Here is a 12510-nt window from a genome sequence, read left to right as displayed (position 1 = left end):
AACATAATCACTCCCCAGTCACACGGGATATACTATCCCGAACTTGGAAATTCTGTGTCTTCTAAACCCTCATAATACTATACATAACAAAACTTAAGTTGATACCAGCAAGCTAAAAGCTTAAACTCAGGGTCCTATGTTCTAGACTCTTGTTTCGAAAGTTCAATATTTTTCGACTCTCCTCTCATGTTGCGGTGGTGGTGGCGGAGTATTATCCCGCCTATCCTTCACATCACACTCTTGATGATATCTTTGAGGCATTTTTGAAATCACAAAAGGAAAACTCAACTCGACCAACGCTCTAAGCATCCTCGAAACTCAAGTTCAATTTACTAACTCAACTTTAAGGAAACCTTCACGGTCACCTTAACATTCATCTGTAAGGCAATAAGCACTCATGAAATGCTAACAAAAAGACCACTCTGGTCAACCTAATATATCCATCAGTAGAATGCCTCTTTTTAGAGGACTTACATAAAGGGGTTATATAAACCCTACAAAAACCATAGTATCTATCGTAATGTCCCTTCTAAACCGACACCATTAATGGTGCTATGTCTCGGTTTGGACTTCCTACGGTAATTGTTACCAGTTAACTCATCTAGTTGCTACTTTAGCACACTAGGAACATCCATCTATTTAACATCAGTAGGGTACTATATTCGCATGCTTATCTATCAGCATGTCAAAAGCTCAAGTATCAATATCTCCTAAGTAAGTTATATGCATCGCAATATAATTGAAACTAATCAAAAACAAGGGTGTACTGCTCATACTCTCAAGATCATCCTTAACTCTAGCCTACATCGGCTTCTCTTTTCATTCTCATCAACTCTAGCCCTCCTTGGCTACTTCTCATCCTTTCAACCCTAGCCTTCCTTGGCTCTTTCTCATCCTTTCATAGTCTATGAACATGTGTTTGAAAATCTGCTAGGGTATCTCTGTACCACATACTGTACGCCTCGTCCTCGTATCCGATCTTCCCTGAGTTCGATCTCACAACAGTCCACTTTCGTGCAGTGCCAACAGTCCTGGCCAACCTATAAGGAGAACTTAAAGGTGACTCTAGGAACTAACTCTACTTGGCTCCAGCAACAGAAATAAACAAAACATAACTTAGCAAAACTCCTACTAAGTAGTACTGTTATCTTAAAACTCAAGCTCAAAACATCTAAATTCTCATCTCGTCCCATCTTTACTCAGTAGGGAATCTCTCTAAACAATGATATTAGATCCCTTAATCTAAATCATCGTGACTCAGTAAGACAACTCAACAATTTTCTCTCAAAGCCATCTCCAAAGACTATGGCTCATGATACCTCCTCAAGTACCATTAAGGTTGCGTGAGCAAAACTCGCGTCACAAAACAACTCAACATATCGTACAATATCTCATTGCAACATGCTAATAACTCATCATTAATCATGCTATTATACTCAAGCTCATAACTCAAACTCATAACTCAAACCAACAAGTACTTAAAGCAATTGCTAATTCTCTCAAGCTTTAGCTCTAAGTTCTCATTTCATCCTTCTACTTAGTAAAAAAAAAATCTCTCTTAACAATGACATTAGATTCCTTCATCTAAATCATCGTGACTTATCACAACTGCTCAAACAATTCTCATCACAAAATATCTCAAATACATCACATCATAACTCATAATTATGCATCCTCAATCATATAACATCATATGATATAAACGCTCTCATGATTCATCATGTAACGTCAACATATGCTCTTACAACATAATAACTCATTATTAATCATGTTGTCATCCTCAAACTCAAACTATGCACCTTCAAAGTGTAACATCATAACTCATCATATAACCTCAACATCATGCTCTTCAAAATTTAATGTCAAATAAACTTTGAAATTTTACATACCTCGTTGAGTCTGGTGTGATGGTGCGCTGAGCTCACGGTTGTTAATAACTATTAGTCTAGTGACTCATTCTAGACTAAACTCAAGACTTATAATTCAGAGCTTTCCTCGCTCTGATACCACTTTGTCACAGCCCGCCCTAACTAAGGATAGTTAAGCCGAGTGATCTACGACTAGGGATGGGGTTAAAGAAGAAGGGGAAGAAAAGGGGCGTCATTTATAGCCGTAACACTTACTCATCTTAAAAAAAACTCGTCATTTTTATTCATGAATACTCAATTGAAAATAGTCTATGAAAGACAACATAAAACTTAATTAATATCATTAATCAAGTTATACATCATATGAAACCATTCTCTTAAGACTCAAAGTATGACATAACATACTATAACATCAACAACATCTTGCAGCGGAAAGTAGCTAGACATATGTATGAAGACATATTCTAGACAGGTTAACTATTTATTAACAACCCTGGAGACTCCGCTCATTGCAGCACCATCATCACATCAGCTCAACCTGCACATTTAGAAAACATATGCAGGGCTGAGTACAAAAGCACTCAGTGGGCACGTATGCCTAGGTATAAAAATACATGCTTCAAAACTGTAAATTGTCATGCCATCATAAACAGTACAGCAAGGGAGTTTTTCGCTAAAAGGCCCAAGCTTACTAAGTTCATTTGTGATTCTTAAAGTTCGTCTGCAGACTAAGTTCTCTTGTAATCTATCATATCTGGAACTGTGTGCCGGAGAGGTGGCCACCTCTCACGGTCACTTGACCGGCCAACCCGCTAGATGACTCACGGTCACTGGTGTACACTAGTCCTGGCAGGATAGCTATCAACTGCTCAGGACCCGAATTCGATTGCATCATTGGCAAAGCCAAAGCAGATAGATATCATACTAAAATTGAAACATTTTATGGCAAGACAATACTTGAAATAACTTTAACTCAAAGATTTTGTCATGAAATAACTTGCTTGAATGTATCATTTAAACTCATTTGATATATATGAAACTGAAATTAACAGTTAGATCATCTCATGCATTCATTCGTATAAGAGGCCTACGATACGTAGGGGATCTCTATATACGTATAGTAAAAGTAATGCCCACCTGATTGCAGTGTTTTGCTACTTAAGACAATGATTCTCTTTCCTTAGCGCGATAGGTTACTCAGGCGCTTTTGTTTATTTGAACCTTTAATAACACGAAAACATGTGTTCGAGTGAATAATAGAAAAGATAACAACAAATGCAGTGAATCACTATTCACTCATTTCTCTAACTACCCATATTTCCTTAAACGACTATATCTAACTCATATACAATCGTTCTTCCTTTATCAAAATACTTCATGTACCTTTGAGGATGTAGGAAATTCCATTTTATATTATTCTTTTATTTATCTATTATAAATAAAGAATAATTCTATAAACATAAAACGTTTTCCTTTTCCCCATTTAATAATGTCAATCACCAATATATATATATATATATATACACATCAATAGCTCATTTATAAACTAAAAGTGATATTTTATCAACAATAAAACTTTAAAATTCTTAATAGGAATTATTTTGAATCATTTCCATCTCAACAAAACTGTATAGATTCAACTTCAACTAATAAACTGCTTTTACTCCGAACTCGTATGGAGTCGAATTTTATATCAATAGAAACCTCTTTGAGTCTAGTTTAATTGAAAAAAAAGTATGTTGAAAAACTCCAAGTAGTTTAAGAGATATAGCGATTTTCCCATCGCCTACCAGATTCGGCAGTTTCTGCCAACTGAAAGTCCAGATCTTTGAAAAATAGCAAACGTTTCCGGAATGACCTCAAATTTTATATGCAGATAGATAACGCATATAAATTTATACCATAAAAATTTGAGAGCTAAATATCAACATATGGTTACTGAAATAGTTAACTTAATCATCTGCCTTACGACAGTTTCAACAGATACGGGCAGTAGACTTCTCAAATTTTAAAAGGGTAGTAAACGAAGTTCAAATAACATGAAACTTTGTACAAATATTCACCACACTCCCATCTATACCCCAGAAATTTCCCATAATATAATAGAAACGGGAATGCATCGAAATAAGGGCGTCAACTTACCCTTGTCCAAGTGAGCACTAATGGAAGTTGTTCGCCGGGGGTTTTTCTGGTCGTCGTTCCGCTATGGTGTTTAGCCGCGAAGGTCTACGACTTAGTCTTCCTCGTGCGAGGTAGATCAGGCTACACAACGGTGGTTTCTCGATCCTTTTTCGTCGTAAGGATAGTGAGAAACGAAGGCCGTAAGTTGGCCGGTGGCTAAGTCGGGAATTCGACGTTGGCCTCCGAAGGATATTGTGGCCTTTGGTCGGGAAAATATAGAGAAGGTTTCGGCCTTTCGATTGTTGGGTTTGGTAGCCTGAAGATGGAGGAACGAGTACACGTTCTCGGTTCAGAGCCTAGTGACCGGTCGGCGAATAAACGGTCCGGCGAAGGGAGCTCACTTGAGCTCTTGCAATGAAGAAATTAAGGTTTTCACTACAATGCTTTTGCGGGAGTGATGAGTACTGAAATGATAATTGAAGTTTTTTTTGATTTGAAGCTGAATCAATCGAGTGAATTTATAGATGAATTTATGCGACAATTGGGGTAATGATAATGGAATTTTTGGCGTAGGGAGTTGGAAGGGGAAGGTTGAGCATGCCATCTTTGAAAATTTTCAGCTGCAAATCTACACTTTTGAAAAAAAAGATTTGCTAGAAATCTGCAAATCTTTGAAGTCAGAAATCTTGAATTGGAGGGGAAGGTTGAGCATGCCATCTTTGAAAATTTTGTTTCTTTCGTGATCTTCTTTTCCTCATATCTTGGCTTTTTGGATTGCATGGAAGATATTGAGACCTTGAAAAACTTGTTGCAGTATGATGTTGCGTTGAAGGAGAAGGTGGAATAGTGTAGGAATTGATGTGTTGGATGAAAAATCGAGACATACGTGTAGTAGGATTTTGATTTTCCGTGATCTAGTTTCTCCTAGTTCTTATTCGTTTCTGTAATAATTTTCCAATTCCTGCTAATTAAATACTTGTCGTATTTATATAAATTAAATCCTCAATCTTGAGATTTAATACGTGAAAGTCGGAATTAATTCGCGACTTAATACCTTAACACATATAACGCGAAATAATAAAATTATTATGCATATGATCTCAAGTTATAATTCTAGCAATTTGATTTAAATAACACGATTTATAAAATCGGTTATAAATCTAAATTTTCTAATAATATTGATTAAATCAATAAACTGGTAAAACAAAGTCTCAAACGTATAGTTAAACCAATAAATTTAATTATTGGTTTCATTCATGACTGAATATTAAATCGCAGCTCTGTATCTCTTATACAGACTTTTGCTGAAATAATATTATCTGAACAAAATAATCACAATAAATAATTAAAAGAATTTTATAACTAATGCACATATTTAATCTAATATGTATTTAAAAGAGCGGGGCATTACATAAAGCCACATAGGACCTAAAATTAAGGGGAGACAAGTAATCTCAAATCGTATTATATAATGATGATGTACTATCTAAGAGAAGACGATTTACATGATCCGATTCATTATACATATATTTGTATGCGTGTGTTATATATATAACTTTATTAATGTCTCATCTCTGACCCTTAATTTTCTTAATCCAACCGTAGGAATTTGACTTTGTCTATTTCTTTATAAAAAATAAAAAAAAATAAAAAGAAATTGACTCTGTCTAATTCTTAGTATACAATCTTCCTTGTTTCAAAAAAATAAAAAGTATACGACTTCCCTTGAAAACAAATACAACTGGGGCCGTAGAGATTCGTCATTTAACGCTATGGAAATTTCTTTACTCAATGGGAATGAGCGACCTCAAATCTTTTCTTCTTCTTCTTCTTCTTCTTCATTTTTTTTTTTTTCAAATTTCGTTTACAATATTGTACAACTTTCAATTGGGTTGGTAGCTCTTCGCAGTATTTTCCACCCGTGGGGTATCTACACAAGTAATAGTATAATATAATCTAATATATATGAATTCTCTGGTCAAACAAAGGAAATTAGACCTTGATATAAACTTTAAGACAAAAAAAATATTCCCATACCATGAAAGAAAAAACAGATATTTAAACAAGAAAAATAATATTGGAGATTAGGAACCTTAATTACAGGCCTATTCATTTCGTTCGAGGCACATAAGATTATGATACTTTGGTTCTGGTGTAAATTATTCTTATACTATTAACTTTCGGTCAATAAATGGATGATTCAAATTGATTTTCATGCACATAGGAGTATATTTTTATGCATACATGTTTCTTTCAAGCTTTTTTTCATGTATATGTGTTTGGTTTGGTGGATATGATAGATAAGATTGATAACATTAGAGGGGTCATTAAATAATCTACCAAATTTTGGGGTGATAAACAATTACTCATTGGGTAATTAGATGCGGACTGAGTTATTAATCACAAGCTCAATCATACAAATCAAACACTTGATTAAAGTGAATTATTTTATCAATCATGTCTTATCATTCAAACCAAATGCCTTCACTAAGAATAATCCTTAAGCGATTTTCGACCGTTATGTAAAGAAGAATTATTGCTTGTATATAGAAATGTTTTGAAATAAAAGAAAGTATCACTATATGCACGAAGAAGAAGCATTAATGAAATCTATAAAAAGCATGGATCATAGTTTCTATATGGCGGGAGAAGTTTGTATTATAATCAGAATTAAAATAAAAAGAAATAAATAAATTCTTATCTTATGTCAAAATAAATCAGACGCATTATATACATTTAAAAACTAATACCTTCATGGCTTGACGAAGTCAAACTCGTAAATTATATAAAAGACCTGAGTTATGAGACGAATACGTTCATTGCTTGAAGAAGTTATCTATAAGTATAAAGATAGAGTGTGGTGTGTGGAAATTAGAACACACAGCCTTCTCATACAAAACTAAACATACAGATTAATTTGTAGAGCAAAAAATGGTTTCCAAAATAAATGTATTATTTATGGGTGTTTTGTTAGTAATGGTGCTTCTCATTACTTCGGAACAGGGACGGACCTAGAAATTTAATAATGACTGGGCGAGATTTCACCGGATGATTCTAATAAAGTTTTAGTAAAGAAAACGAGTTGAATCTTGAAATAATTATTTCAAATTACACAATTATGACCGGGCAAAATTAACATATATAGATAATTTTTTTTTAAATCATACATATATAGGTAACAAAAAAAAATTGACCGGGCGACCGCCGGGGGTGCCTGGCCTTTAGATCCGTCCCTGCTTCGGAAGTTGCAGTTGCAGATGCTACAATACTCGCTCGCACGTCCAATACACTACTGCCATGTAAGCACCTTCTTTCTTTCAAAATTAATACTACAATTACGTATGTATGAATGGAAGGCATTCAATTTATTTTTCTTTGACAATTACGAGAGATTATCGATAGAAAATGAACGTTAGACCCAAAGGGCACACCTAGCGGTGCGATCTCCTGTGTGTGAGCAGTGAGATTTCGGGTTCAAATCCCACTGCTCCTCCTCCCCAACCCCCCAAGTCAAAAAGTCGATAGAAAATGAACATCATAAATTTCGTCGGTAAAAAACATTTCGATGGAAAGTTACCGTTGATACATTTTACCGAGGAAGGGCATGCGTGCTCAATTATCATGTTTACTTTCTTTTGTTTATAGATTTATTAAAATCTTCTACAAAAGACTCTAACTATGGCATCCACTTTATATTAATTTATTTTTTCTTGTTATAATCAGCTGGGGAAGTTGAGGTAAGAAGTCCCGATGGTCCTGTATATGATTGCGCCAACGGCTGCTGTGGTGTTAGTGTGAGCAGATATTGCCGCTGCTGCCGTTAACAACATCAAACTCAAGCCACATAAATAAATTTATTTTCTTTTTTAATGTTGGGATTTTTCTGTATAAGTTTCAGTATTTAAGAACAATAAAACAACTCCACTTGCTTCATTGTCAAAGGTTTGAAATTGAGTGTCTTATTCAGTTGCTTTATTGTCTAAACTTGTTTATCTTTCCCGAGTGGGCTTGTACGGAGATTGTATCTCAATTAATTGATTCATACGTTGTATCACTTTGCTACTTCAGTTCAAATATTTTTATTGATTTTATATGTTTATTTAGTTCTATAATTTTATAAAATTAAAAGTGGGATTATAATTTTGTTGATAGAGATAGGGACGACGTGTCTGACGATCTTCATACCCAGATGCCAACCCAAATTCAATTGAGAGTAATTACCAAATTATATCTTTTTGTGGGATGAAAGAAACATTAATGATTTCTATATTATGATAGACACGCGCTTTGAGTTTTATTGAATGTTGGTACTTAGTACTTCTCCGTCCCATTAACAATTACTCACTTTTTTTTTTCCGTCTATTTTATTAATAATGGCCCATTTAAAAAAGAAAATTACCACCTATCACAAAAGGTTATGGACTCCACCCGGAGGAAACCCATAACTTTTATTCAGTTACAATTTGATCGGAATTGCTCACCGTCGGAAAAATCAAATGAACACAAAGTTCGTGCATTTTTATTCAAAATATAAAATTCAAAATAATAAATAAAAAATATTCATGTATTTACACACAAATAACCTTTTTTTATTGAAATACAGACTTTGAATATTACAAAACCAAAAAGTTGTTCATGCATTATCATCTAAAACCTTCATACATAATGTTGAGGCCAACTAAAAAAAAAGTAGGGAACACAGAATCTCCATGGGCTTCGGATGGTGTATTCGGACCTGCTTTATGGCACTAGTAACAGTATCACCATTTTGAAGACCTCTAAGGTGGGGTAATGTTGGAGAGCACCCCTCAACGACATCTGTAAGTGGACTCCACCGAATTGGATCCTAGATGAAGATCAAGCCTTGTGTTACAAAGTGATAAACAAAATATTGGGTGAATAAAATAATGAAGCAATTTACTTGCGCCTTTACCATTATCAAAAGTCTGCATACCTCTACTAGACGAACCAAAGATTTTCTCCCAGTTCTGGATGCTCTGACCACAGCATAAAAGATTAAACACAACAATAAAGTTAATTACCTCGCCCCCTTCTCCTGAATTAGATTTTCCGCCTAATCTATTAATTGTTGGAAATATGGTTTTAATGCCATATCTGGAAATTATTATTTAATTAAATATTTATTATTTAATTAAAATAATGATTGGATGTTAATCTACATCTCGAGTAGATCAACGTGATATACTTGAAGTCTAAAAACCGATTTCCGATGAGTGAGATATTGTATGTCAAAGTTTGGATGTTGAAGAGGGAAAATAACATTTATGCTATGTTATCCCACATTGGAAAACATAGAGATGTTTTTCATGTATAAGAATAGCAAAGCACATGGAGTTGATAAATTGACTTGTGGGCTTGCTAGTGGGCTTGATCTAAGTACTAGCCTCGCGCGCACACACACACGCGCGCCGCCGCCGACGATCGGACGGACGACGACGTCGCCGCCGCCGCCGGACGGGCGGGCGGGCGGGCCGGGGCCAAGGACTTGGATCTTGGCAATTGGTGCTTTGGGGCCCAAACTATTTTTTGGACCAACTCCATTGGGCTTTTATTTTTTGGCCCAACAGGATTTTATTTTTGGCCCAACTAAATTGTTTCTTGGCCCACCCCACAGCAACACATCAGCAGCAGCAGAAGGAGCAGTAGCAGAAGCACGCCAGCTTCGACTTCTGCATGGCGTCTTCATTTTTGCAACTGAGTTTCTTCAATGACTGCGCCCACCGGCCATTTCTTCAACCTTTACTGCTTCCAGTCGTCATAGTAGATACTTACCACATGTCTATAAATAGACCTCTGGAAAGCTTGCAGAAGACATACTAACAAATACTGCATTCTGCCATTTCTACACACTCACTCTCTGCACAACACTTGTGCTCAGTTCTTGATCCTATTTAGTTCGCCGGAGCTCGCCGGATTGTGGTGCTACATCCAACGAGACGTAGTCGTTTTACCTTTGGGGAAGATACGCCAAACCGAAGAGCACTACCGGGGCGATAATCTTCTTGCGGGAAGAGATTCATCTCGACTCGACTTTGTTTATACGTATAATTTATTTATACGGTGTATTTCAGTTGTATCAAATTATTTGAGTTGTAATTTCTCAAATTATTTACTTTGTAATATTTTCAATTATTTTGAGTCGTAATTTCTCAAAATAAATATTTTGTAATATCTCGATCGTGTACCCGGTTCTAACAATCGCAAGAGGATTATTTCTCTGCCGTTGATACACGTTCGAGAAATGGCTCACACCGACGTCAATATGGATGGCTCCACCACCTCTGCAACCATCGGTTCAACCACGTCGTCAATTTTTTCCTCGTTTGCATCAACGGGGGCTTCATCGTCAACATCTAGAACTATTGGTCTTGCCGAGAAACCATCAACGTTCTCAGGCAAGAACTTCAAATATTGGCAAGAGAAGATGCTATTCTACCTCACAACCGTGGGGTTTGCCGGATTCTTAATGGAGGATAAACCTCCAACCCCGAGTGAAGGGGAAGGGGAGACAAGCCAAGAAATTCGTGCCGGATATTTGAACTGGTGTCGCGGCGACTACTTGTGCCGTAACACCGTTCTCATGTCTCTGGACGAACGGCTCTACCGTGTTTTCAAGGTTCATGAAACCGCGAAACAATTGTGGGAGGCCCTTGATCTAAAGTATCAAGTGGACAAGGCGAATACTACCAAGTATGTCGTTGCCAAATGGTTGGAATATAAAATGGTTGACTCCCGACCATTGATGGACCAAGTGGAAGAGTTCCAAAATCTTTCACATGAGGTTCAAGCCGAAGGGATGCCCTTGGCGGATGCATTGCTCGTTGCAATCATCATAGAGAAATTACCTCCTAGTTGGAGGAAATTTCAAAACCTTTTGAAGCATGAGCGCTCGGAGATGTCCGTGCCGATATTGTTATCCAAGCTTCAAATGGAGGATCACGTGAGAAGTCGTGATCAAAAGGGAAAAGTTCCGATGGAGGCAAAGGCCAATCTCGCCGAGAAAGGCGGTCCCTCCAACAAACGTGGTCGCCCTAACCCTAATAATAAGGGTAAAGGGAAGCAAAGCGGTAGTCAACCATCAAAGTTTGATGGTGTATGTTATAATTGTGACAAAAAAAGGTCACATGGCTAAGGATTGCCGCAAGCCAAAGCGGAAGAAAGCAAATGGCAACGTGAACAACGTCGAGAAGGACTTCGACGATTGGAACCACGATGACTTTGCTGCCATGATCTCCGAGGTGAATCATGTGGACAACCCGAACGCTTGGTTCGTGGACACCGGCGCTACCGTCCATATATGCATAAATCGTGAGTTGTTCCACAACTACAAAGAAGTGGAAAACAAAACGATAATGGAGGCTAGCGAACGGACATCCCAAGTCCTTGGCATGGGAGATGTGATTCTTCAACTCACGTCGGGCGTGGAGATCACATTAAAAGATGTATTACACGTTCCAACTGTCCGAAAGAATTTAATTTCGGGGTTTAGGCTTACGAATAAGGATTTTGAATTGTTTTTCAAATCTGACTATGTTGTAATACGCAAGTGGGGAAAGTTCCTAGGGAAAGGCTATGCCTCCGAAGGACTTTTCAAACTTGGTGTAAGAGCTTGTAAGCCTGCCAAGGCTAAAATCAATAAAGATGCATCAACTTCTTCTGCTTACTTGATTGAGTGTTCTGATTTATGGCATTGTAGACTTGGACATGTTAATCTAAATGCTATAAAGAGATTAGTAAAAATGAATTTACTAAAAGTTGATGAATACAACTCACAAGAAAAATGTGAAGTTTGTGTTGAAGCCAAAATGGCTAAGTTACCGTTTAAATCGGTAAAAAGGAGCACTCAACCATTGGAACTTATTCACACCGATGTTTGTGATTTAAAGTTCGTGCAAACTAGAGGTGGCAAGAAGTACTTTATCACCTTTATAGACGATTGCACAAAGTATTGTTACCTTTACTTATTGAAAAGTAAAGATGAGGCTATTGAAGCTTTTAGAAACTTCAAAAATGAAGCCGAGAATCAACTTGGATGTCGAATTAAGATGGTTCGAAGTGATAGAGGTGGAAAATATGTAGCTCCGTTTGCTGAATTATGCAACGAAAGTGGTATAATCCATCAAACGACGGCTCCTTATTCACCACAATCTAACGGCGTTGCTGAACGCAAGAATCGAACTCTTAAGGAGATGATGAATGTCTTGTTGATTAGTTCAGGATTACCCCAGAACATGTGGGGGGAAGCTGTCTTATCGGCCAACTATATCTTGAACAAGATTCCACTCAAAGGGAAAGATGTAACTCCCTATGAGCTATGGAAAGGAAGGAAACCTTCGTATAAATACCTCAAAGTGTGGGGGTGTTTAGCCAAGGTAGAAGTGCCTTTACCAAAGCAAGTTACAATAGGACCTAAAACGGTGGATTGTATCTTCATTGGTCATGCACTTAATAGCAGTGCCTATCGTTTTATAGTGCACAGATCGGAGATACCTGATATACA

The 12510-nt window shown here is 36.8% G+C and overlaps 1 long non-coding RNA gene across 1 annotated transcript; it reads right to left on the bottom strand.

The window, feature by feature from the left end:
• Positions 1 to 8554: 8554 nt before the first annotated feature.
• LOC130986818 (uncharacterized) lies at positions 8555 to 8976 on the bottom strand. The gene is made up of 2 exons (XR_009089410.1): positions 8944 to 8976; positions 8555 to 8835 (listed from the first exon to the last, which is right to left on the bottom strand). It is a non-coding gene; the product is annotated as an uncharacterized LOC130986818 (long non-coding RNA).
• Between the last annotated feature and the right edge of the window lie 3534 nt (positions 8977 to 12510).

This window comes from Salvia miltiorrhiza, chromosome 5, assembly GCF_028751815.1.
Source record: "Salvia miltiorrhiza cultivar Shanhuang (shh) chromosome 5, IMPLAD_Smil_shh, whole genome shotgun sequence".
NCBI lineage: Eukaryota > Viridiplantae > Streptophyta > Magnoliopsida > Lamiales > Lamiaceae > Salvia > Salvia miltiorrhiza.
This window is presented reverse-complemented; position numbering and strand designations above follow the sequence as displayed.